Here is a 26,892-nt window from a genome sequence, read left to right on the forward strand (position 1 = left end):
TCTGCTGTGTGTTCCCATGGGGTTGCCAGAGGCATTGAGAAGATTGCCGGATGGAGACAGTGATCAGTGTATTTCACAGGAAAATCAGCTTTAAAGATGAGGTGGGACTCACCTTGGGGAAGCAATGACAGGAAATGGAGAGAAAGCAGGATCCAAATTCTCAGACTAGGTGGGAGATTTAGGTCCCATTGGAACAAGCAGACCACTTCAGCCATTACCTGTGCCAGGCAGGGAAGCAACACTAAATCAGAGGCCGGTCTACGTGTTAAAAGAAGTTTTTTGAAGAACAAGAAATATTTCTGTGGCCTCAGAATGAGGGAATATTTGGGATGCCTCACAAAACACATTAATGGGCTGGCAAATTAGGACTTATTAAAATGAAGAGCTGGTGTCATGGAAAGACAGAGAGGAAGATGTTACCACAGACTGGCTTGTACTTGGTGACACTACTCACTCCTCATGAGACCCCCCCCAGACTCAGGACTCCCCATTATCAGCAGAATGATTCCATTCATTGTTTGCTAATCACACAGCAGAATTCTAGGTAGTAGTGTAATGAGCGGGAGCTGTAGTACAGCGGGGTACAGATGCACTCACAAAACACTTGGCTTGGGACAAAGGGGCTAATATGGAAAGTTTATACTTATGGGTCTACTTACATCCATTTACATCCATTTACACTCAATGCCAGTAAAAGGGAGCTCATCTCTTCAATGTCAGACTAGTGGCAAACCTACTCCCCCTATTCCCAAGTGTCCCCCTCCCACAGTTAGTGCCCCGCAACTCGCTCTAGAGCCCTGACTTCGGGGAGGCTCAGGAGGGCTGTGGGCAAGTGAGGACATTCTGTTTCTTGATCTGGGTGTTATGTTCACGGTGGTTGAAAATTCCATGGAGCGCTGTATTTGTAACCTGGACGTGTGTCTCTACATGTAAAAAAATTTATATCACCAAAAAGAAAGATGGCAGGGTGGGAGGTTGGGCTGGGACCGAGGTCGTTGCTGAGTGACTGACCTGCTGGCTGGGTGTGGGGAATGAAACTGCAGAGCCAGAGGCCCCCCAGGAGCCCAAACAAGAACCATCCAGGGATGGTGACTGTGCCGCCTATCGCGACCTCGGTGGTGCTGGGCTCTGAAGCCTTCTTTTCTTTAGGATGTTTTTGCGGCTGCATCTGGCAAACACACACATAGGGGAAATGACATGAACCCACCACTCAGGGTCTAGCAAAGGAAAGGAAACCCCCAAACCCTCAGAACCTTTGTGTCCTACCCACCTGAGGTTCCTGGTGCAGGCGGAGGTGGGAGAGAGATTGGAGAAGTGGGGTGCGGGGTGGCCACTGGGTGAGGCAAGGACGCAAGTTAACATTCTAAACCATCCAAGGAATAAAGAAACCAAGAGGCGGCCATTGGCTAGGGGTGGTGGCCTAGATGCAGCTGCAATCCGGCGCTTGAGAATCAAATGTAAGGCCTTCAACTTGCACTCAGAGCCATAAAGAAGGAGAAAATGACAAAGAAATTGGTGAATCCCCAGGATCCCAACTACATTTTAGGATAAGTGGAACATTGCTATCGCCAAGTCCTTAGAGGTTATTCGGGCAGGCCCCGGGTCCAGGGTTGAGCTGTGGGCTATCCGAGCACTGGTACTCACTAGACTCACTAGACACAGGACATTTACTTAGCGCCTTGTCTTGTCAAATGTATAAACTTTATTTTATTTAAAAAATATTTCATTTATTTTTACGCAGAAGAACTGCGCTGTAGGCCAGAGATGCGGTGTCAAGCTTTATTCTCTAGAGCAACAGTAAAGAAAGCTTTCAAGAGCCCTTATAAGAGGCAGCTGCCCACAGTACAGTTTGATCTTCAGTGGCCTCAAGTGCAAGTTAGATTTAGTGACACAGACTGGTTTCTGAGCAGAGAGCCCCATCTGCTGGCGTGCCAGGAACAAGAATCCCCTGGTATTTATAAAATAAATGCATACTTAATGAAATAAATTAGGGGATAATGTTATTTTGTCCCTTAACTGTAAAACATTAATACATGATCAAATAGGGTAGGATAGAGTATAAGTTTTTATAATTTAGGTTGTGTGCTTATTCATGTATTAATAGCTAACGTAAGTGCAGCTATTAGTAATGAGGCAAGATCTGTGAAGAATAAGATACAGGAGCTATGGAAATGGAGTTGGGAGCTGGGAAACCTTGTGCATTGTGCAAATGAAAATAGGGAACTGAGCCTCAAGCGTGGGACTGAGGCTAGGACATTATTAACCCAGAAGAATTTGCACAACATGTTTGGTTCTATTGACTATTATTTACAATTGCATTATTGCCTTTCCCCTCAATGCTGCTTCCCCAACATCCAGAGGAAAAGTGTGTCTCCATAATCTTTAGTCTGTTTCAGTGGAGACATAATGACTGTCTCCAGTCATGGCCTCATAAACCCAGAGTTCTAGGAAAGCATTTTCGTTCCAGAAACAACTTAAGACACCTGATTTCTGTGCAAGATTAGATTGTTATACTGCTCCATCCTACTCTTTAAGCTTCGAGCTACTAGAAGCATCCTTGTACACTACATGGAAAAAATTTACTCTGTGATTTGTGTAAGGAAATGTGAACAATAGTTTGCTTTCATGATGACAATCCTTAAGTGCCTTAAAAATCAAGCTTCACTATTTACCAATGTGCTTCCCCCGAGAGGATTTAATTAGATTACATGGAGGTCAGCAAGGTTGCCCAGGGTCCCGGCCCTTGATTCTTTTCTGCCAGTGGATCAACCGCCTCCACCCCAGAAGAGACACAAGCACTGTCTCAGACTTCCCGTCCAGAGTCTGCCTCAGGCTGCAACAGAAAGTACTCACTGGATTCCTTCCCTCTGCCAGGACGTTTGGCTCAAGGCGATGGTCGGGGCGCGCAGCGGGTAGTGGAAGAGAGAATCAGACCCCAAGATAAAGGCTTGTGATGCGGTGACCTCACCTCCCCTCAGAGGTGCGATTATCATTTCTCCTGGAGCAGTGATGACGGTGCACCTTGGAGAACTGAGAACATGGCAGAAAAACTTTTCTCCCAGTTGTCAGCTGTCAGAGGCAATTATGAGTGTCTTGTGAGAATCTTCGGGGAGACCAGCGATGTGCCGGGGAGCGATTCCTACTTTTTCATGATCTCTGAAGGCGGCCTGGGTCTCAGGTGAGCAGAGACTGTCATACTGGATCCACCCCAAGTTCTACCCCAAATAAAATTCATGCTTAATTTTCAACCTGGGAAGTTGTATCATTTCTGAAGCGCTTGCTAGAGAAATGGAAAGTAATTGAAAGGGGTTTATCATGAGCTAAAAGTCAGAGTACATGGTGTCAATAATTGACCTTTAGAAAGAAGTGGAATCACTTGTATGAGTAGACACAGATTAATTGGGAAATGATGAGATGACCTTTTTTTTTTAACGTTTATTTATTTATGCATATAAGAGCTGGGGTATAAGCCAGAGTTGTGGGGCGGGGCCAGGGTGTGTGTGAGAGGATTCACTGGACACAGATTGGGAAACAGAACAGGCAGATCTGCTAAAATACACCGCTGAGGGGAGCAGCGGGGTAGTTAGGAGAGCTCTGCTGTGCCATGTGGGTTGCTCCCTGGCTGGCCTGGGGATGGAACTCGGGCTGCAGAGGCTGTGGATGGTTCAAAGTTTGGATCTTAACCCCTTGTGCCACCAGGGAGGCCTGAGATGAACATTTTTAAGGAAAATATATTTACCTATATTGACTTCAGTAGTGATAGAAATCTTAACAAAAATAAATCCCTAGAAGAATGAAAGTTGTTTACAAAATGTCTGTGACAAGTAAAAGCACCAGCTTCCAATGGTGTAGGAGGCGGATTCTACCATTCTTTTGGCAGATAAGTCAGTGCTGCCTTCTCAATTCAACACCACTGAATGGTTACCAGGTTACACCCTAATGGGGTGTAAGCCAGAGGTGTGGGGACGGGGTGACAGGACTCACCAGAGACAGACTAGGGAGCAAACCAGGTGGATCTACTGAAATCCACTGCTGAGGGGAGCAGTGGGGAGACGGGAGAGGTCTGCTGTGCCATGTGGGTCAGCTCCCTGGCTGGGGATGGAAGTCAGCCCTGGAGGTGATAGCGCTGAGACTTAACCCCCGGGCTACCCGGCAGACCCTGTTTACACCTTTCATTGTAGAATTTTCAGTCAGGAACCACATTGGCTGTGTAGTTTTGGAGCACTATAAAAGACGGGCAAAAGTCAGTTCTTTGGATTTTCCAACAGACAAATCCACAGTATAACCAAGATCTACTGTCCATCCCCCTTGAGAGTTTTATGCCAACTGAGAGGTTAGAGGGGAAGTAGTTCACACAAGACCACCCTCCTTTCATATACCAAGCACAGGGGTGGGCACTCCCTACACCTTTGGGTGTACCCACTCTCTAGGACTGAGACCCCACGGAAGTGTTATACTCGTGGTAGAGGGTTATTACAGGGAAAGCGTGCAGAGGGAAGTCAGCCAAGGTTAGGGACGCACGGGGTAGATCCATACGTGGGTGTTCCCATTGGTTCTCCTGGATGCGTTACTTCCCCACCATCAATATGTGACCACTCTCGGTCTGTCTCAAGCAGGGGCGCCCACCCAGGCCCTGGTGCCCAGAGTTTTTAGTGGAGCTTTTTTTTTTTTTTTTTTTTTTTATTTTTTATTTTTTTTTATTTTTTTTAAATAGAGGCATGTTTTATTTATTTGTTTGTTTGTTTGTTTGTTCGTTTGTTTTGTTTATACATGCACTGGGTACAGTCAGAAGCGCGGGAGGGTGAGAGAATTCACCAGAGCCAGAGCGGGGAGCAGAGCAGGCAGAAGGACCGAAGTACACTGCTGAGGGGAGCAGCGGGCGGCAGGAGAGGTCTGCGCGCCATGTGGGACCCTCCTCCGGTGGCCGGGGAGCAGCCGGGGATCGAACCGGCGCTGCAGAGGCCGTGGGCAGCTTCGCAACCCAGCGCTCAACCGCTGCGCCACCGGGGAGGCCCTTTAGTGGAGCTTTATTGCTTACTGTTGTGTTGGCTCCTTAGTCTCCAGCCTGTCTTGAGGTTGGGTACCACGTTTAGTCTCCAGTTCCTCCAGAGACTGATCTGATACTACTTGGCCCAAAGTCCCATCATAAATCATAACATTGGGAGACTGTTCTGTGACAAAGCCCCCACCAAGCAAAGACGCTCCTATCTGGAAGGGATTTCCACAGGCCTGGAGATCACTTCCCGGTCACCACCGCCAATGCTGAGAGTAAAGCCAGAGGAGCCAGACCTCACTTTGGGGAAGATCACTTCTCTACACGGGACACCCGCTCAACTCTGACAGCTCTAACATCAGGTCATCATATTTATCGGGCCACCTACTCTTAGCTTAGCCTGTATAGCACAGGTAGAAAACGTATTCATGTGAATTTTCCTCACGTTTGGGGAGCCAGTGTGAATTAGGGGGCAAAGAGGTGGCAAGAGAGGTAGAATGCAGATGAAGAGGATGAAGGAAGGAGATTGAGGCCTCTCACTCTCCCCTCCAGTCATTAATGCCCTCATTGCCCTGGATTCAGGGCATGTGAAATGGGAATGTGGAATGTTTCCACATTCAAGTCGTGACACAAAAACTTTGTTCATATGAACCCCCCGGAAACCTTTCACCTGTACTTCCGGTAGAATTGCAAGTAGGACGTCGCGTGAACAACACTCCACTTGTCTCTCAGAAATCCACATAGAGGTGGTGACTGCAGTGGGTCTACTAGGACAGCCTTGGAGAACTTTCATGCCCACATCTGACTTTAAAGTCCCTGTAGTTGTTGTGGTATTTCTAAAATGTATTGCATGGTTTAGAGAAGAAAGAAAACATAACCAGATGACTGACATGTTGTAGGTTTTGTTTTTCCTTCGTGTAAAAACCATGTGAAAAGGTCATCTCTGGTAATAGTTTTGTGGAAATGATGACAGTGAGAAAAATATTTTTTCGTTGCCAAAAAATGAACTGATCTCATCGTGAGGTTGGCAGATCTTTGTCCCCTGGGGTATTCCCGAGATACTAGCGATTGGATTCCCTCTGGGGAGAGTGGTAGGGGCAGCAGTGCCTTGGTTCTGGTTCCAGCATTCTCCGAGGGGGCCCAGTGCTCAGCCTATGCCTCTGCAGCTCATCTGTTCAGGCCATCTCCACCTGGACTCTGGCTGGAAGGCACAAAGCGCCACCTGTTGGCATCTCACTGTGCAATATTGTCTTAGACCAAGCATTCCTGAAAATTACCTAGTGAAGAACAGTTTGGATCAGGGGTATTGAATCCTGCTAACCTTCTGAAACAGGGGCGGAGGTGGCTACAAAAGGGCAGCGGGCAGGAGGCCGGATAGAAGGATGTAATGGCCACTCACCTGCCCAGGCTCTGAGACCAGAGGGCCACCAAAAAGCCCCAAAAAGGCCGAAAGGCCAAAAACCAAAGCCAAGAGCTAGAGCCTAAAAAAGGACAGAGCCCGATGAGAGGACAGGTCACTGTCTGTGGGGTCTTACGCGCGGGCACAATTGCAGGAGACCTCGGGCTCAGGGAACAACCACCATGGGGTTTATTTTACAAACAGGGGAAACAGAGCTCCCCGTAACCCCAGGTGGAGGCTGCCTGTCCCAGGTAGTATCAGTGATGGCTGCCACCAGTCACCAGGAGGGCTGGACAGCACCAGCCAGTAGTGATGGCCACTGCTGGACCCTCAGAGGCGATGTCAGAGACACCCAGTGTTAACAGCCCTTTGTGAGTTGTTGGTTACACCAACAACAAACAGGTCTTTGGGACGCCAGACCCAGGGCCTTTGGTGTTCCTTTCAGGCAATGTCAGAGACAGGACTGAGGCCCAGTCTGTGACAGAGTCCTTGGGCTTCTGTTCTCTCCTCAGGGGCTTGGCTGCTGGATGCTGCTTTTCTTTCTTTGGAGGCTGGAAATGTCTTTTTCAGGGGCTGGCATCATCTCTGGGCAGGCATTGTCTCTGTCTTTCTTGGGGGGGCTGGTGTCATCTCTCCCCTCAGCTCCCTCCGACCCTGGCTTACATCCTAGTCAGAGTGCCTCATCCACAGGATTGTTTTTCATTCCTGTGGCTGATTAGACCATTTGTCTGTCAACCTATAGCACCCAATGGGTCTATTCCACAACCCAGGAAGTGTGCCTTACATAGAAGGGCTCTGAGGAGCAACTGCCACAACTGACATGTGGTGAGAGGCTGTGTCCTGGTAACAAAAGTCCAATTGGACCTTTAGCACCAGTCAGCTCACAGCTCACACTTGATTGGTCCATTGCACGATCCAGGAAGTACACTGTTACATAAAAGTTCTCTGAGGAGCAACTGCCACACCTGACTTGTGGTGGAGCAGCAGGTTAAAGAACACCTCTGCTCCTGACGCTCCCACCGCTGAGGTGGCCGGGGTCCCCGTAACACTCTAACCTAAAATACTCAACCTACCTTACTCTTACAGTGTTATGATTCAGCTGGAGCACCACAGGGAATGGAATACACTCTTTGATGTGACACTTCAGAAAGATGAAATGTTCTTTAAGATGTCTTGAAAATAGAATGATATACAGATGTACATATTTTTTCCATCCAATGGAATTGATTTTTCACTTGCTTACTCAATATGTACTCAGGGACCACAGCTTCAGGCCTCACCATGTGCACATGCCTCATTCCCGCTCCCGCAGAGCGCCAGCGCCAGCCCTCTGTCATGTCCCCTCTGCTGGCGTTCCCCTCTGCCCTCCCCCTCCAGTGGTTGCCAGCACAGCTTTCACTGAATCTAAACGTTACTCATGTTGTGTTTTGGCAGTTGCTTTGGCTATTTATATTCCCAAAAGGAGAGGAACCATATAGTAATTGTCTTTGAAAGACGCGACTATGTTTTTTCTTTATTTTTTTTTTAAGATTTATTTTTATACAAGAGTTGGGGTTCCTGCCAGAGGCGCAGAAGGGTGAGTGTCCCGACCCGCGGGATTCATAGGCACGAAAAGAGAAGGGCTGAGTATTGAAATGAGGGGCTTGAGACAACTTGACGCTAGCAGATGCTTCTTTTATTTCTTCTCTCTCTCTCTCTCTCTCTGGGTTCTCTCTCCCTGGGTTCTCCTTTTATATCCTGGTAGCTCCTCCCATCATACCTTCCAGTCTCACGTGATTTACAGGAAAACACAGTGGTTCTCAGAAGGCGAAACGATAAACCGAAACTTAACTGATGGCACGTATTGTGAAACACTGCACGTGCTCCGGACAGGTGAGAGGATTCACCAGAGACAGAGCAGGGAGCAGAACAGGCAGATGTGTGGAAATACACTGTTAAGGGGAGCAGCAGGCACGACAGGAGAGATGTGCCACGCCATGTGGGAATCGCCCTTGACGGCCTGGCATCAAACCGGGCTGCCAAGGCTGCAGACAGCTTCACAGCAATGCGCTCTACCTGATGTGCCACAGGGTCCCGAGGACTTTATTTTTTAAGTTTCTCTTACTGCAGTTCCCAAAACAGGAAATTGAAACTTCATAGAAAAAAGCAGTCTTCGCCCCCATAACTCAATGGAAAATACCCTTAGTCTTTGGATGTGTATGTGCCCTTCACATTCCTTTTCTATGCCTGACATATCCAGCATACCCCTGTTACCTCCAAATGATGGTCTGACTGTCTCGAAGGCTGTGTTCTAACCAGCTTTGGTAGTTAACTTGGGGCTGATATACCTTGGGCATCACCCAATAAGTACTTAGGTCATAATGTCAAAGTTTTCAGCCTGTTAACTTCATATGTGTTCAAAACGTCTATTTATCCGTGTCTGTCTTGTACATTTTCAAACATGTTTTTATTATTTTCATTTTATTTTAGTATAAACTTGTTTTTTAAAGATTTATTTATATGTGAACGGGGGTATATGTCAGAGGTGCAGGAGGGCGAGAGAATTCACCAGGGACATATTGGGAAGCAGAACAGGTGGATTGACTGAAAATCACTGCTGAGGGAAGCAGCGGGCGAGGCAGGTAAGTTTGCTGCACCATGTGGCTAGCTCCCTGGCCGGCCGTCGAACTCGCGCTGCAGAGGCTCCGGATAGCTTCACAGCGCTGCGCCTAACCCGCAGAGCCACCAAGAGGCCCTAATTCTGTATTGATTTTTGACGCTGCATACTGTTCTATTTAAGGAGTGTTTACCCGTCCATTCACCTGAACATTCAGGTTATTGATTCTTAAAATGTTTGCCAAGACGTCCGTAGTTCATATAAAAATTTTTAACAATATTCTTAGCACTGGAATTTCTAGATCACCTGGAAGGAGAAAGCTACGTTGTGCAGAATACCCGGATGGTCTGGTAAAGGGGCCCCCGTCGGCTCCCCCACCTCCCTGGCACGCCCGAGCAGCTGGTGTTTCTGTGTTTCTTGTGTCCTTGGGGCTGGTGCAGACCAGACACCGCGCTGCTGGGCGTTTCCTCACTCGGGGGTGTCCTTTGTCTTCCAGGGGATGGTCACCCACCCTGAAGCCTGACCCCGCCTCCAGACCCTCAAGCCTGCTACCAAGGCTGGCCGCGCCCCTCCCAGTGGGCTCCGCCGTGTCACGTGCAGGGACACACACACTCCCGCCCCCGCCCCTTCCAACTCCCCGCCCCCGCCGGTGGCCCCGCCCCATCTAACAGGCTCCCCGTGTCACCTGCAAGGCCAGGCGCACGGCCGCCCCCGCACACGCCGCTGCGAACGCGCGGGCCCAGCGACCGCTGGGGTCTGTTCTCTCCGGCCGTGGCCGCCCCTGTCGTCCCGGCGCCCCCCGTGTCCATGGGGCGACCGGGGCTCCCGGCCCTCGGACCGGGCTCGTGCTCGCGGCCCTGACTCCTGAGAGGCGCGGCCGCGGCGCCGCCCTCTGTGGCGCAGGCTGAGGGGGCGGCGTCGGCTGCGGCCCGGCTCCCGCGGCCTTGCTGGGCCCGGTGCTGCGGCCCACGTCGAGGAGGGAAGGCGGTCAGGTTCCAGGACGTGATTTCGATTCACGCCTTGAGCGGATGTGGGGGTGGGGGTGGGGGTGGGGGTGGGGGTGGGGCGCGGCGGGCGTGGTCACGTGACGTCACGGAGCCAGCATCCCCAGAACCCGAACCCCGGGAGACGCTGCCCTGACCCAGCCCGGCCAGGAGCGACCCTGGAGACAGCCCGGAGGTCCGGGGAGGAGGGTGGGCCCTGGGACGTCTTTCTGCCTTCGCCTTCGCGGGGCAGCTCTGGGGGGAGGGGTGCTGGCCCCAGTGATGGGCTGCGGCCTGGGGGTTCTGGGGCCGGTCACCGGGAGCCCCGGGTCGGTGGAGTTGAAGGTCACGAGATGAACGACCCCTTGTCTGGCTTTGGCGCTGGCCTGAATGATCCTGCTTGGCGGCTCGTATTCATCACTGGGTCTGTCGACTGGGCGTCTTATCCAGCTTCGCGGTTTACTGTGGGGCGCACCATGAAGGGCGGGGGTGTGTGTGTCGGGGAGAGGATGTTATTGAAGGAGACTTGCTGGATCAGAGTTTAGATGGAACTTGGAGTCGTGTTATTGTTGGATGGCGGGGGTGTGGATGCTTGTGTGTGGGCGCGAGGCCCGGGACTGAGCTTTGGAGACCAGGGTCTGGGAGGAGGGGGGTAGTGGTTGAGGTCCTGACTACCGGGCTCGAGGATACAACACCCACCAGGTCCCAATCTCCTTTCAAGTCCTTCCCGCCTCAGGTACTAGGTAAACACCGGGTACCACTTTTTAAAAGCTAAATACATTTTAATAAAGATACTTACATTTTAAAGGTTGCAGATTCGGAGTGCAACTTAAATGTTAGATTATTGAGCAATCTTTTGGGCTGGGTGTTTAATGGCCGTCATACAAATCATTGACCTCAAGTCAAAGTCGAAGGCCACTATAACCACTGTACATTTTTCTCTCCCAAGGAAATAACTCAAAGTTCTAAAAGTGCAGTTTTACAAACCTAGAAAAGCAGCTTCTGGCGGCATCAGAAACTGGCTGTGCCGATGTCACTGGATGAATCTACTGGATGTCAATCAGGAGGTGAAAGATCCAACTTTTGCCTTGTCCTCCTTCCCCATAGCGCTTATTTGGGGGGCACCCTTGCCAGCATAAGGGTGTCAGCACGTGGTTCCCACCCAGTGGGGCCAGGCGAGGAGCAGCAGTGTTCTCCCTGTCTGCAGGGGCTCTGTTCACGGAAATGCGGGAGGCCAGACTCAGAACCCAGGGCTTCGGGCTCCGTCCACATCATTTCTTTTCTTTTATTTATTTATTTAAATTTATTTTTCATACATGCAATAACTGGAGTACATCCTGCCAGATGTATGGGAGGGTGAAAGAATTCATCAGAGACAGAGCGGGAACAGAATAGGCAGACTGACTGAAATACACTGCTGACGGGAGTAGTGGGCCGACCAGGAGAGGTCTGCAGTGCCTTGTGGGTATCTCCCCTGCTTGGGGGGATTTAACATGCAATGTAGAGGTACAGACAGCTTCACAGCAGTGTGCTCAACTGCCAGCACCACCAGGGAGGCCCTGTCCAGGTTCATTTCTATAAATTTAAATCTTCTGTGTCTGTAAAATGGTGTCCTGAGTTCAGACTCTTATCACTCCTGGTAACCAGTGGTGACGACTGCTGGCTAGTGCTGGCCAGCTCTGTTGACAGGTGACTGGCACTCTGTATCTAGGTGATTACTGTCCGGGTTTGGCCACCGCCAGGTATGGCTACAGTGAGCTGTTTGTTCCCCCTGTTTGTAGAACCCGGTGGTGGTTGTTATGGAGCCCGAGGTCTCTTGGCTTTGAGCATGGGTGACAACCCATAGTGCCCCGTCCTCTGTCAAGCACTGTGCTATGATCGGCTGTTTGTGTAGCTATTACCATAGTCCTTAGTTTTGCCTTTTGGCCTTCTGGTGGCTCTCTTGTCTAGAGTCCAAATGGGCGGCCATTGGCCATTCCGGCATCAGTCCTCCCTCTCTGACCGCCCCTATTTCAAGAATACTGACCTTGCAGTGACCTTGTTCTCACTAGCCTGCTGAAGTGCACGCCCCTGGGTGGGCACAGATGCTAATGACACCTTGGATGTATGAAGGCACGTGTAACCAGCTGCACAATCCTGCGTCTCATCCAACCTACAGAGTGCTATGACACTGCCCCACCCACCGAGGTAACCCCATAGAACCAGAACCCCACTGCTGTCAGGGAGAGAGCCTGGCTCAAGGGCACATGCGGCCCTTCTCCCCTAGTGTGGCCCACAGAAAACACTCCTGGCTTGGCAGCCAGTGGCTTTCTCAAAACATGGGGGGGAGTCATTGGTGAAAGTCAAACAGAGGCCCTGGTATCTGTGACACATTCAACCAGCTGAGGATATCCCAGCCCGTCTGGTGCCTCAGGGAGACGTGGTTTCTCAAGTTTCTGTGTGGACTTTTTGAGAGTGACAGGTGAATAAACCACCAAATATTGTGCCCAAATATACAACCTACATATTTCCGGTAAGATTTGGGCATCTTCTAAACCTGACCCACGCAAAGCAGAGCCTGGAAACACTACAGTCACAGCTCATGAGCAGAAACGGGCTGACACTTGGAAAACACATAGCGAGAAAGGTGGCGATGTTCTCCAGCCACCAGCTGTGATTGTAAAAATGAGCGACACAGACGTGGATGATGGAGGAGACGGTATGAAACAAAAAGAAGCTGCTTGCCAGGACGAGGATGCTCTGGGTGGCTCTGGCCTCGGGGGAGGATCTGGGGCGGACACTCGTCCTGTGAAGGTGCCGGACCCTCTGCCTGTGCCTGTGCAGGAAGAGGACCATGTAGCTGCTGGCCCAGATGATGAGCACAGAAAACGAAAGTTCAGGGAAGACGACAAGTGCAGAGTAGAGTATATTTGTGGTACTGTCATGGCCCTTGGAGGAACAGTACCCAAAGTCCCTTTCCCTGGTCAGGTTTTCACTGCTCCATTTGCTGGACATATACACCAAAGAAGGCAAGAGGCTGTGTACCAACAGGCACAGGACCCAGCAGAGGAGGATGAGGATGCCAAGGTGTTTGGGGGATTTTGTTTTCCGAGTCTTCCAGCAGGACCTCTCGGGGCTGATGGTGATGGCCTGGAACACACTCAAGAGGCAGGTGGTGCTGATGGACATGCCCCTGCCCACCCGCTGCACATACAGAAGAAGTTTGCACCCCGAATCATCCGTGAAGTGTTTCCATCCAAGAGCTGAGGTCATCTGGGGGACCCCTTCAGAGAGAATGACCAAGGAGTTGGAGAGAACCGCATGCTTGAGAATTAAGTCTATGGACCTCGGCCGACAGCCAGGGAGGTGAAGGAAGAGTTGATGAAGAAGGGAAAAATTGCCCAGGACGCCCACTACTGTGTGTGCTAAGAAGATGACACCTACTGTCACGTCTCTGGAGGTCAGTCTATCATTCGTCACGTTTCCCTTTGAATTATGAGAGCGGTCGTTCCTGGGGAGAGCGGCCCACAGAAGCTCGTTGACACCAGGCGTGATTTCTGCTGTGTGTTCCCGTGGGGTTGCCAGAGGCATCGGGAAGTTTGCCGGATGGAGACAGTGATCAGTGTATTTCACGGGAAAATCAGCTTTAAAGATGAGGTGGGACTCACCTTGGGGAAGCAATGACAGGAAATGGAGAGAAAGCAGGATCCAAATTCTCAGACTAGGAGGGAGATTTAGGTCCCATTGGAACAAGCAGACCACCTGAGCCATTACCTGTGCCAGGCAGGGAAGCAACACTAAATCAGAGGCCTGTCTACATGTTAAAGTGGTTTTTAGAAGAACAAGAAATATTTCGGTGGCCTCAGGATGAGAGAATATTTGAGAAGCATCACAAAACACACTGTATGGGCTGGCAAATTAAGGTATATTAAAATGAAGAGCTGGTGTCATGGAAAGACAGAGAGGAAGATGTTACCACAGACTGGCTTGTACTTGGTGGCACTACTCACTCCTCATGAGACCCCCAGACTCAGAACTCCCCATTATCAGCAGAATGATTCCATTCATTGTTTGCTAATCACACAAGAATTCTATGTAGCAACGTAATGACCTGCAGCAGTAGTTCCGTGGGAGACTGTTACACTCACAAAACTACATGGAATTGGGAAAAATGGGCCAATATGGAAAGTTTAAACCTTTGGCTCTATTTACATACATTTACACTCAATGCCAGTAAAAGGGAGCTCATCTCTTCAATGTCAGACTAGTGGCAAACCTACTCCCCCTATTCCCAAGTGTCCCCCTCCCACAGTTAGTGCCCCAGAATTTCGCTCTTGGTGCCCTGACTTACGGGGGGCTCAGGAGGGCTGTGGGCAACTGAGGACATTCTGTTTCTTGATCTGGGTGTTATGTTTGCAGTGGTTTAGAAGTCCCACGGAGCGCTGCATTCGTAACGTGGACGTGTGTCTCTACATTTAAAAAAATGCAACCACCAAAAAGAAAGACGGAAGGGTGGGAGGGTGGGCTGGGACCGAGGTCATTGCTGAGTGACCTGCTGGCTGGGTGTGGGGGATGAACCTGCAGAGCCAAAGGCCCCCCAGGAGCCCACAAGGAAACATCCAGGGATGGCAACTGTGCCACCTATCGCGACTTGGAGGTGCTGGGCCCCAAGGCCTTCTTTTCTTTAGGATGTTTTTGCGGCTGCATCTGGCAAACACACACATAGGGGAAATGATATGAACCCACCACTCAGGGTCTAGCAAAGGAAAGGAAACCCCCGAACCCTCGGAACCCTTCAGTTCTACCCACCTGAGGCTCCTGGTGCAGGCGGTGGTGGGAGAGATGTTGGAGAGGTGGGGTGCGGGGTGGCCACTGGGTGAGGCCAGGACACAAGTTTACATTCTAAACCATCCAAGGAATAAAGGAACCAAGCGGCGGCCATTGGTAAGGGGTGGTGTCCTAGATGTAGCTGCAACGGCTTGAGAATCAAATGTAAGGCCTTCAACTTGCACTCAGAGCCTTAAAGAAAGAGAAAATGGCAAAGAAATTGGTAAATCCCCAAGATCCCAACAACATTTTAGGATAAGTGAACATTGCTATCGCCATGTCCTTAGAGGTTGTTCGGGAGGCCCCGGGGCCAGGGTGCAGCTGTGGGCTACCCGAGCACTGGTACTCACTACACTCACAGGACATTTACTTAGCGTCTTGTCTTGTCACATGTATAACTTTATTTTATTTAAAAATATTTTATATATTTTTCCTAGAAGAACTGGGATGTGGAGCAGAGGTCCGGGTGGTGAGAGGACTCACCAGAGACAGAGTGGGGAGCAGAACAGGTGGATCCACTGACAACTGGGGATCCAGCTCATGCTGCAATGGCTGTGGACAGCCTCATAACTGCTGAGACACAGTCCCTGTGGCACCAGGAGGCCCCTGAATGTATAAACTTTAGGTTGTGCTCACAATAAGCAGAACCTTGGGGTCCCTGTCATACCAACCTCCTCTGACCTTATCTGTGTGTGCTGGCGGTGCCGGCATTGTGGTCCCTGTCAAGGCAAGGGGAGGTTTGGCTCAGGCAGGTCACCCTATCCTTCTAAAGTCACACAGGCCGGACCTGGCTGGGCTGGTTGCCAGGCAGGGGTCCTAACCCAGCAGCACCCTGGCAACCACTGGTCGGTCTTCACACATTCGGTTGGCTAACATAGCCGGCCGCTGTACTTCATGTTATTAGTATTTGATCATTTTGGTTGTAAGCAGTTTCCATTCAGGTGTCAAGCTTTATTCTCTAGAGCAACAGCAAAGAAAGCTTTCAAGAGCCCTAATAAGAGGCAGCTGCCCACAGTACAGTTTGATCTTCAGGGGCCTCAAGTGCAAGTTAGATTTAGTGACACAGACTGGTTTCTCAGCAGAGAGCCCCATCTGCTGGCGTGCCAGGAACAAGAATCCCCTGGTATTTATAAAATAAATGCATATTTAATGAAATAAATTAGGGAATAATGTTATTTGTCCCTTAACTGTGAAACATTAATACATGATCAAATAGGGTAGGATAGAATCTAAGTTTTTATAATTTAGGTTGCGTGCTCATTCATGTATTAATAGCTAACGTAAGTGCAGCTATTAGTAATGAGGCAAGATCTGTGAAGAATAAGATACAAGAGCTATGGAAATGGAGTTGGGAGCTGGGAAACCTTGTGCATTGTGCAAATGAAAATAGGGAACTGAGCCTCAAGCGTGGGACTGAGGCTAGGACATTATTAACCCAGAAGAATTGTACATGACATGTTTGGTTCTATCGTGTATTATTTACAATTGTGTTATTTCCTTTCTCCTCAATGCTGCTTCCCCAACATCCAGAGGAAAAGTGTCTCTGCATAATCATTAGTCTGTTTCAGTGGAGACATAATGACTGTCTCCAGTCATGGCCACATAAACCCAGAGTTCTAGAAAAGCATTTTCATTCCAGAAACAACTTCAGACACCTGATTTCTGCACAAGACTAGGTCGTTACACTGCTCCATCCTACTCTTTAAGCTTCGAGCTACTAGAAGCATCCTTATACACTACATGGAAAAAATTTACTCTGTGATTTGTGTAAGGAAATGTGAACAATAGTTTGCTTTCATGATGACAATCCTTAAGTGCCTTAAAAATCAAGCTTCACTATTTACCAATGTGCTTCCCCCGAGAGGATTTAATTAGATTACATGGAGGTCAGCAAGGTTGCCCAGGGTCCCGGCCCTTGATTCTTTTCACTAGGTCATCTCATAGCAGAGGAATCATGCCTCCTCTTGTGATTCTGCCAGTGGATCAACCGCCTCCACCCCAGAAGAGACACAAGCACTGTCTCAGACTTCCCGTCCAGAGTCTGCCTCAGGCTGCAACAGAAAGTACTCACTGGATTCCTTCCCTCTGCCAGGACGTTTGGCTCAAGGCGATGGTCAGAGCGCCCAGCAGGTAGTGGGAGACAGAGTCAGACCCCAAGATAAAGGCTTGTGATGGGTGACCTCACCTCCCCCTCAGAGCTGCGATTATCATTTCTCCTGGAGCAGTGATGACGGTGCGCCTTGGAGAACTGAGAACATGGCAGAAAAACTTTTTTCCCAGTTGCCAGCTGTCAGAGGCAATTATGAGTGTCTTGTGAGAATCTTCAGGGAGACCAGCGATGTGCCGGGGAGCGATTCCTACTTTTTCATGATCTCTGAAGGCGGCCTGGGTCTCAGGTGAGCAGAGACTGTCAGACTCGATCCCACCAAGTTCTACCCCAAATAAAATTCATGCTTAATTTTCAACCTGGGAAGTTGTATCATTTTTGAAGCACTTGCTAGAGAAATGGAAAGTAATTGAACGGGGTTTATCATGAGCTAAAAGAGTACATGATATCAATAATTCACCTTTAGAAAGTAATTGACTCACGTACACCTAGACCCAGATTAATTTGGAAATGATGATATGAACATTTTTTAAGATTTATTTATTTATGCGTACAAGAGCTGGGTTATAGGCCAGAGGTGTGGGGCGGGACCGGGGGAGGGGGTGTGTGAGAGGATTCACTGGACACAGGTTGGGAAACAGAACAGGCAGATCTGCTAAAATACACCGCTGAGGGGAGCAGCGGGGCAGTTAGGAGAGCTCTGCTGTGCCATGTGGGTTGCTCCCTGGCTGGCCGGGGGATGGAACTCGGGCTGCAGAGGCTGTGGACTGTTCATAGGTTGCGTCTTATCCCCTTGCGCCACCAGGGAGGCCTGAGATGAACATTTTTAAGGAAAATATATTTACTTATATTGACTTCAGTAGTGATAGGAAATCTTCACAAAAATAAATCCCTAGAAGAATGAAAGATGTTTGCAAAATGTCTGTGACAAGTAAAAGCACCCGCTTCCAATGTGTTGGAGCCGGATTCTACCATTCTTTTGGCAGATTAGTCAGTGCTGCCTTCTCAATTCAACACCACTGAATGGTTACCAGGTTACACTCTAATGGGGTGTAAGCCAGAGGTGTGGGGGCGGGGTGACAGGACTCAACAGAGTCAGACTAGGGGGCAGACCAGGAGGATCTACTGAAAAGCACTGCTGAGGGAGGCAGCGGGGAGACGGGAGAGGTCTGCTGTGCCATGCGGGTCAGCTCCCTGGCTGGGGATGGAAGTCAGCCCTGGAGGTGATAGCGCTGAGACTTAACCCCCGGGCCACCCGGCAGACCCTCTTTACACCTTTCATTGTGGAATTTTCAGTCAGGAACCACACTGGCTGTGTAGTTTTGGAGCACTATAAAAGACGGGCAAAAGTCAGTTCTTTGGATTTTCCAACAGACAAATCCACAGTATAACCAAGATCTACTGTCCATCGCCCTTAAGCATTTTTTTTCCCCACATTTTATTTAAATTTTATTTTTTATATTCTCCGTACAATTACAGCCCCCTTATTTTGACCCCAAGCCCTCCTTTCCCCGTCCCCACCCCGCATAGAGTGTCTCTGGTTCATAGTTGTTTGTTCATTTTGATATTTTCTTTCTTATTCTTTTTCCTGGTCCCTTACTTAAGTTTTCTAGATTCCTGCTGTGAGTGAGACCATCCGGTATTTTTCTTTTTCTTTTTGGCTTATTTCGCTGAGCATGATCCCTTCCAGCGCCATCCATGTTGCTGCAAATTGCATGTGTTTATCTTTTTTGAATGCTGAGTAATATTCCATGGTGTATATGGACCACATCTTCTTGATCCAGTCATCTATTTTTGGGCATTTGGGCTGTTTCCAAAGCTTAGCTATTGTAAACAGTGCTGCTATAAACATAGGGGTGCAGGTGTTCTTTGGAATTGATGTTTCTGTGTCCTTTGGGTAAATACCTAGGAGTGGAATTGCTGGATCATACGGAAGCTCTATGTTTAGTAGGTCCAGAAATCTCCACACAGCTCTCCATAGTGGTTAGACCAGTTTGCACTCCCACCAGCAGTGCAGGAGAGTTCCTTTTTCTCCACATCCTCACCAACATTTGTTAGTGCTAGTGTTTTTTTTTTTTTTAAGATATATTCATTTATTTATACAAGCACTGGGTACAGTCAGAGGCACGGGAGGGTGAGAGAATTCACCAGAGCCAGAGCAGGGAGCAGAGCAGGCAGAAGGACCGAAGTACACTGCTGGGGGGAGCAGCGGGCGGCAGGAGTGGTCTGCGCGCCATGTGGGACCCTCCTCCGGTAGCCGGGGAGCAGCCGGGGATTGAAACGGTGCTGCAGAGGCTGCGGGCACCTTTGCAACCCAGCGCTCAACTGCTGCGCCACCAGAGAGGCCCTCTTGCTAGTTTTTTTAATATGTGCCATTCTCACTGGTGTAAATGGTATCTCATTGTAGTTTTGATTTGCATTTCCCTGATTACAAGTGATGTTGAGAGTTTTATGCCTACTGAGATGTTAGAGGGGAAGTAGTTCACACAAGACCACCCTCCTTTCATATGCCAAGCACAGGGGTGGGCGCTCCCTACACCTTTGGGTGTACCCACTCTCTAGAAGGACTGAGTCCCCACGGAAGTGTTATACTCGTGGTAGAGGGTTATTACAGGGAAAGCGTGCAGAGGGAAGTCAGCCAAGGTTAGGGACGCACGGGGCAGATCCATACGTGGGTGTTCCCATTGCTTCTCCTGGATGCGTTACTTCCCCACCATCAATATGTGACCACTCTCGGTCTGTCTCAAGCAGGGGCGCCCACCCAGGCCCTGGTGCCCAGAGTTTTTAGTGGAGCTTTATTGCTTACTGTTGTGTTGGCTCCTTAGTCTCCAGCCTGTCTTGAGGTTGGGTACCACGTTTAGTCTCAGGTTCCTCCAGAGGCTGATCTGATACTACTTGGTCCAAAGTCCCATCGTAAATCATAACATTATATAACATTGGGACTCCGTTCTGTGACGAAGCCCCCAAACAAGCAAAGATGCTCCTATCTGGAAAGGCTTTCCACAGGCCTGGAGATCACTCCCCAGTCACCCCCCTCCCCAAAGCTGAGAGTAAAGCCAGACGAGCCAGACCTCACTTGGGGAAGATCACTTCTTTACATGGGACACTTCCTCACCTCTGGCCCAAGAACTCTAACATCAGGTCATTGTATTCATCTGGCCACCTACTCTTAGCATAGCCTTTGTAGCACAGGTAGAGAATGTATTCATGTGAATTTTCCTCACATTTGGGGAGCCAGTGAGAAGTAGGGGGCAAAGAGGTGGCAAGAGAAGTAGAATGCAGATGAAGAGCATGAAGGTAAGAGATTGAGGCCTCTCACTCCCCTCCAGTCAATAATGCCCTCATTGTTATGGACTCAGGGCATGTGAATGTGGAATGTTTCCACATTCAAGTCGTGACACAAAAACTTTGTTCATATGAACCCCCCCGGAAACCTTTCACCTGTACTTACGGTAGAATTGCAAGTAGGACGTCACGTGAACAACACTCCACTTGTCTCTCAGAATTCCACATAGAGGTGGTGACTGCAGTGGGTCTACTAGGACAGCCTCATTCCTGCTACCTGCCAAGGGACCTGGTCTGGTCCCAGTACTTCTGTCTTGGAGAGCTTTCATGCCCACGTCTGACTGAAAGTCCCTGGAGTTGTGGTATTTCTAAAACGCATGGTTTAGAGAAGAAAGAAAACGTAACCAAATGGCACATTGTAGGTCATGTTTTTCCTTCATGTAAAAACCATGTGAAAAGGTCATCTCTGGTAATAGTTTTGTGGATATGATGACAGTGAGAAAAATATTTTTTTGTTGCCAAAAAATGAATTGGTCTCATTGTGAGGTTGGCCGATCTTTGTCCCCTGGGATATTCCCGAGATAGTAGTGATTGGATTCCCTCTGGGGAGAGTGGTAGGGGCAGCGGTGCCTTGGGTCTGGTTCCAGCATTCTCTGAGGGGCCCCCGTGCTCACCCATGCCACTCAGCTCATCTGTTCAGGGCATCTCCACCTGGACTCTGGCTGGAAGGCACAAAGCGCCACTTGTTGGCATCTCACTGTGCAATATTGTCTTAGAGCAAGCATTCCTGAAAATTACTGAGTGAAGAACTGTTTGAATCACGGGTATTGAATCCTGTTAACTTTTTGAAACAGGGACGGAGAAGGTCACAAAAGGGCAGCGGGCAGTAGGCCGGAAGGAAGGATGTAATGGCCACTCACCTGCCCAGACTCTGAGACCAGAGGGCCACCAAAAAGCCCCCAAAAGGCCAAAAGTCCAAAAACCAAAGCCAAGAGCTAGAGCCTAACTAAGGACAGTGCCCCGATGAGAGGACAGGTCACTCTCTGTGGGCTCTCACCTGTGGGCACAATTGCAGGAGACCTCGGGCTCAGGAAACAACCACCATGGGGTTTATTTTACAAACAGGGGAAACAGAGCTCCCTTTATCCACAGGTGGAGGCTGCTGTCCCAGGTAGTATCAGTGATGGCTGCCACCAGTCACCAGGAGGGCTGGACAGCACCAGCCAGTAGTGATGGCCACTGCTGGACCCTCAGAGGCGATGTCAGAGACACCCAGTGTTAACAGCCCTTTGTGAGTTGTTGGTTACACCAACAACAAACAGCTCTTTGGGACGCCAGACCCAGGGCCTTTGGTGTTCCTTTCAGGCAATGTCGGAGACAGGACTGAGGCCCAGTCTGTGACAGAGTCCTTGGGTTTCTGTTCCCTCCTCAGGGGCTTGGCTGCTGGATGCTGCTTTTCTTTCTTTGGAGGCTGGATCTGTCTCTTCAGGGGCTGGCATCACCTCCAGGCTGGCGTTGTCTCTCTCCTTCTCGGGGGGGCTGTTGTCATTTCTCCCCTCAGCTCCCTCTGACCCTGGCTTACATCCTCTTTTGGGGTGCCACATCCACAAGGATTGTTTTTTCATTCCTGTGGCTGATTAGACCATTTGCCAATGAGCCCATAGCACCTGATGGGTCCATTCCACAACCCAGGAAGTGTGCCTTACATAGAAAGGCTCTGAGGAGCAACTGCCACAACTGACATGTGGTGAGAGGCTGTGTCCTGGTAACAAAAGTCCAATTGGACCTTTAGCACCAGTCAGCTCACACCTCACACTTGATTGGTCCATTGCACGATCCAGGAAGTACACTGTTACATAAAAGTTCTCTGAGGAGCAACTGCCACACCTGACTTGTGGTGGAGCAGCAGGTTAAAGAACAGGACTGCTCCTGACGCTCCCACCGCTGAGGTGGCCGGGGTCCCCGTAACACTCTAACCTAAAATACTCAACCTACCTTACTCTTACAGTGTTATGATTCAGCTGGAGCACCACAGGGAATGGAATACACTCTTTGATGTGACACTTCAGAAAGATGAAATGTTCTTTAAGATATCTGGAAAATAGACAGGATGATATACAGATGTACATATTTTTTTCCATCCAATGGAATTGATTTTTCACTTGCTTACTCAATATGTACTCAAGGACCACAGCTTCAGGCCTCACCATGTGCACATGCCTCATTCCCGCTCCCGCAGAGCCCCAGCGCCAGCCCTCTGTCATGTCCCCTCTGCTGGCGTTCCCCTCTGCCCACCCCCTCCAGTGGTTGCCAGCACAGCTTTCACTGAGTCTAAATGTTACTCATGTTGTGTTTTGGCAGTTGCTTTGGCTATTTATATTTCTTTTTTTTTTTTTTAAATATTAAATTTTATTTTTATATTCCCCCATACAATTGCAAACGCCCCATTCTGACCCCAATCCTTCCCCTCCCGCCACCCACCCCCCAAAAAGTGTCTCTGGTTCATAGTTTTTTGTTGATTTTGATTTTCACTTTCTTATATTCATTTTCCTGGTCCCTTATTTAAGTTTTCTAGATTCCTGCTATGAGTGAGACCATCCGGTATTTTTCTTTTTCTTTTTGGCTTATTTCGCTGAGCATGATCCCTTCCAGTGCCATCCATGTTGCTGCAAATTGCATGTGTTTATCTTTTTTGAATGCTGAGTAATATTCCATGGTATATATGTACCAAATCTTCTTGATCCAGTCATCTATTTTTGGGCATTTGGGTTGTTTCCAAAGCTTAGCTATTGTAAACAGTGCTGCTATAAACATAGGAGTGCAGGTGCTCTTTGGAATTGATGTTTCTGTGTCCTTTGGGTAAATACCTAGGAGTGGAATTGCTGGATCATATGGAAGCTCTATGTTTAGTAGGTCCAGAAATCTCCACACAGCTCTCCATAGTGGTTGGACCAGTTTGCACTCCCACCAACAGTGCACAAGAGTTCCTTTTTCTCCACATCCTCGCCAACATTTGTTGTTGCTAGTTTTTTTAATATGTGCCATTCTCACTGGTGTGAGATGGTATCTCATGGTAGTTTTGATTTGCATTTCCCTGATTACAAGTGATGTTGAACATTTTTTCATATGTCTGTTGGCCATTTGCATTTCCTCTTCAGAGAAGTTTCTTTTTAGCTCTTCTGCCCATTTTTTGACTGGCTTATTTTCTTTGTTGTTGCTGAGTCTCATCAGCTCTTTGCAGATTTTTGTGATCAGTCCTTTATCATTAGTGTTGGGTGCAAAAATGTTCTCCCAGTTGGTGGGGTTTCTCTTTGTTTTTGTTATTGTCTCTTTTGCTGTGCAGAAGCTCTTTAATTTGATGTAGTCCCAGCTGTTTATCTTTCTCTTCACTATCACTGCTTTGGGTGATGTGTCTGTAAAGATGTCTTTGATGTGCAAATCCCGTAGTGTTTCGCCTATATTTCCTTCTATGTATTTTATGGTTTCAGGTCTTATGTCTAGTTCTTTAATCCATTTTGAGTTGATTTTTTTTTTTTTTTAATAGAGGCATGTTTTATTTATTTATTTGTTTGTTTGTTCATTTGTTTTTGTTTATACATGCACTGGGTACAGTCAGAAGCGCGGGAGGGTGAGAGAATTCACCAGAGCCAGAGCGGGGAGCAGAACAGGCAGAGGGACCGAAGTACACTGCTGAGGGGAGCAGCGGGTGGCAGGAGAGGTCTGCGCACCATGTGGGACCCTCCTCCGGTGGCCGGGGAGCAGCCGGGAATCGAACCGGCGCCGCAGAGGCTGCGGGCAGCTTCGCAACCCAGCGCTCTACCGCTGCGCCACCGGGGAGGCCCCCATTTTGAGTTGATTTTTGTGTATGGTGTGAGGTAGTGGTCAAGCTTCATTCTTTTGCATGTAGCGACCCAGTTTTCCCAGCACCATTTATTGAACAAACTTTCTTTGCTCCAATGCATAGTCTTTGCTCCTTTGTCAAAGATTAGTTGACCATAAATCTGTGGGTTTATTTCTGGATTTTCTATTCGATTCCATTGGTCTGTATGTCTGTTCTTGTTCCAATACCATGCAGTTTTGATGATTATGGCTTTGTAGTATAGTTTGAAGTCTGGGAGTGTGATGCCTCCATTTCCTTCTTTTTTTTTCAGTAGAGCTTTGGCTATTCGGGGTTTTTGGTGATTCCATATGAATTTCATCAATAATTGTTCTATTTCTTTGAAGAATGCCATTGAGATTTTGATTGGAATAGCATTGAATCTGTATATTGCTTTTGGTAGGATGGCCATTTTAATAATGTTTATTCTTCCAATCCATGAGCAGGGGATGTCTTTCCATTTCTTTGTGTCTTCTTCTATTTCTTTTAACAGTGTTTTATAGTTTTCTTTGTATAGGTCCTTTACCTCTTTTGTTAGATTTATTCCCAAATATTTGATTTTTTTTGTTTCGATAATAAAAGGGGTGTTTTTTTTGATTTCTTCTTCTTCAGATTTATTGTTTGTGTATAGGAAGGCTACTGACTTTTGCGTGTTGATTTTGTATCCTGCCACTTTACTGAATTGATTGATGAGTTGAATTAGTTTTTCTGTGGAGATTTTGGGGTTCTCTATGTATATTATCATATCATCTGCAAATAGTGATAGTTTGACTTCTTCTTTTCCTATTTGGATTCCTTGGATGTCTTTCTCTTGTCTTATTGCTCTGGCTAGGACTTCCAGTATTATATTGAAAAGCAGTGGTGAGAGTGGACATCCTTGTCTTGTTCCAGATCTTAATGGAATTGCTTTCAGCTTTTCACCATTGAGAATGATACTGGCTGTTGGCTTGTCATAGATGGCCTTTATGATGTTAAGGTATGTTCCTTGTATCCCAAGAATTTCAAGGGCTTTTATCATGAATGGGTGTTGCACTTTGTCGAAAGCTTTCTCAGCATCTATTGATATTATCATATGGTTTTTATATTTCTTTTTGTTGATGTGTTGGATAACGTTGATTGATTTTCGGATGTTAAACCATCCTTGTGCCCCTGGAATGAATCCAACTTGGTCGTGGTGAATTATCTTATGGATACATTGTTGGATTCTGATAGCTAAAATTTTATTGAGGATTTTTGCATCAGTGTTCATTAGGGAGATTGGCCTATAGTTTTCCTTTTTTGTGTTGTCCTTATTCGGTTTTGGTATTAGTGTAATATTGGCTTCATAGAACGTGTTTGGTATTGTCCCTTCCTTCTCAATTTTTTGGAAGAGTTTGTGAAGGATAGGCACTAATTCGTCTCTGAATGTTTGGTAGAATTCATTTGTAAATCCATCAGGTCCTGGGCTTTTGTTTTTGGGGAGGTTTTTAATTACCATTTCAATTTTGCTGCTTGTAATTGGTCTGTTTAGGTGTTCTATTTCTTCTTTATCTAGCTTTGGGTGATTGTAGAGTTGTAGGAATTTGTCCATCTCCTCTAGATTGTTGAACTTGTTTCCATATAACTGTTCATAGTAGTTACTGATTATTCTTTTGATTTCTGCCGTGTCCGTTGTGATTTCTCCTCTTTCATTTATGATTCTGTGTATTTGTGCTTTCTCCCTTTTTTCCTTTGTGAGCCTGGCTAGGGGTTTGTCTATTTTATTTATTTTTTCAAAGAACCAGCTCTTGGTTTCATTGATCTTTGGATTGTTTTTTTAGTTTCAATTTCATTTATTTCTGCTTTGGTTTTTATTATTTCTTTTCTTCTAGTGGTTCTGGGGTTTTTTTGTTGTTCTTTTTCTAGATCTTTGAGCTTCGAGATTAGGTTGTTTCTTTGAGTTCTTTCTTGTTTTTTGATGTGAGCTTCTATTGCTATATATTTTCCTCTTATTACTGCTTTTGCTGCATCCCATACATTTAGGATATTGGTGTCCTCCTTGTCATTCAATTCAAAGAATTTTTTAATTTCTTCTTTGATCTCCTCGTTAGTCCAGTGGTCTTCCAGTAGTGTGGCTTTTAATCTCCATGAGGTAGGATAGTACCTTGCCTTCTTTTTATGATTTATTTCTAGTTTGATGCCTTCGTGGTCAGAAAAGATGGTTGGTATGATTTCAATCTTGGTGTATCTGTTGATGTTTGTCTTGTGCCCCAGTATGTGATCGATCCTGGAGAATGATCCGTGTGCGCTTGAGAAAAATGTGTACTCCGTTTTTTTTTGGGTTTAGTGTTCTATAGATGTCTGTTAAGCCCAAATGCTCTAGGTCCTTATTTAGAGCTTTAGTTTCTTTACTTATTTTTTGTCTTGTTGATCTATCCATTGTTGATAGTGGTGTGTTGAAGTCTCCCACTACATATGTGTTTTCTCTGATGTCTGTTTTCAGAGAGGACAACAGTTGTCTGATATATTTTGGTGCTCTTTCGTTTGGTGAGTATATGTTAATGAGTGTTATTTCTTCTTGAAGTATTGTCCCCTTAATCATAATGTAGTGACCATTGGGGTATCTTTTTATTTTTTTGAGTTTGAAGTCTGTTTTATCTGATATAAGTATAGCTGTTCCTGCTTTCTTTTTTGGCCCATTTGCTTGTAGGATTGTTTTCCATCCTTTGACTTTGAGCCTATTTTTATCTTTTGTAGCTAAATGTGTTTCCTGGAGACAGCAAAAGGTGGGTTTTGTTTCTTAATCCAGGCTGCAACTCTGTGTCTTTTTATTGAAGAGTTTAGTCCATTTACATTTAGAGTTAATATTGATATGTTAGCATCTGTAT

General features: G+C 47.6%; 1 protein-coding gene across 9 annotated transcripts in view; it reads left to right on the top strand.

The window, feature by feature from the left end:
• LOC119249634 (zinc finger protein 350-like) overlaps nt 1-26,892 on the top strand; it is a 99,042-nt gene that overhangs the window by 15,947 nt on the left and 56,203 nt on the right. The window contains exons 5-6 of one of the 9 annotated variants that reach the window (XR_008552567.1): nt 1,742-1,951; nt 2,875-4,647. The exons of 6 other annotated variants lie outside the window; for them this stretch is intronic. The gene's annotated coding sequence lies outside the window, so the exon portion shown is untranslated. Of the gene's footprint in view, nt 1-1,741; nt 4,648-26,892 lie in introns of those variants that run through there. 2 more of the 9 variants (XM_054697344.1, XM_037517080.2) reach the window with 2 other exon arrangements.

This window comes from Talpa occidentalis, unplaced genomic scaffold (genome assembly GCF_014898055.3).
Source record: "Talpa occidentalis isolate TD23 unplaced genomic scaffold, MPIMG_talOcc4v2.1 talOcc4.17, whole genome shotgun sequence".
NCBI lineage: Eukaryota > Metazoa > Chordata > Mammalia > Eulipotyphla > Talpidae > Talpa > Talpa occidentalis.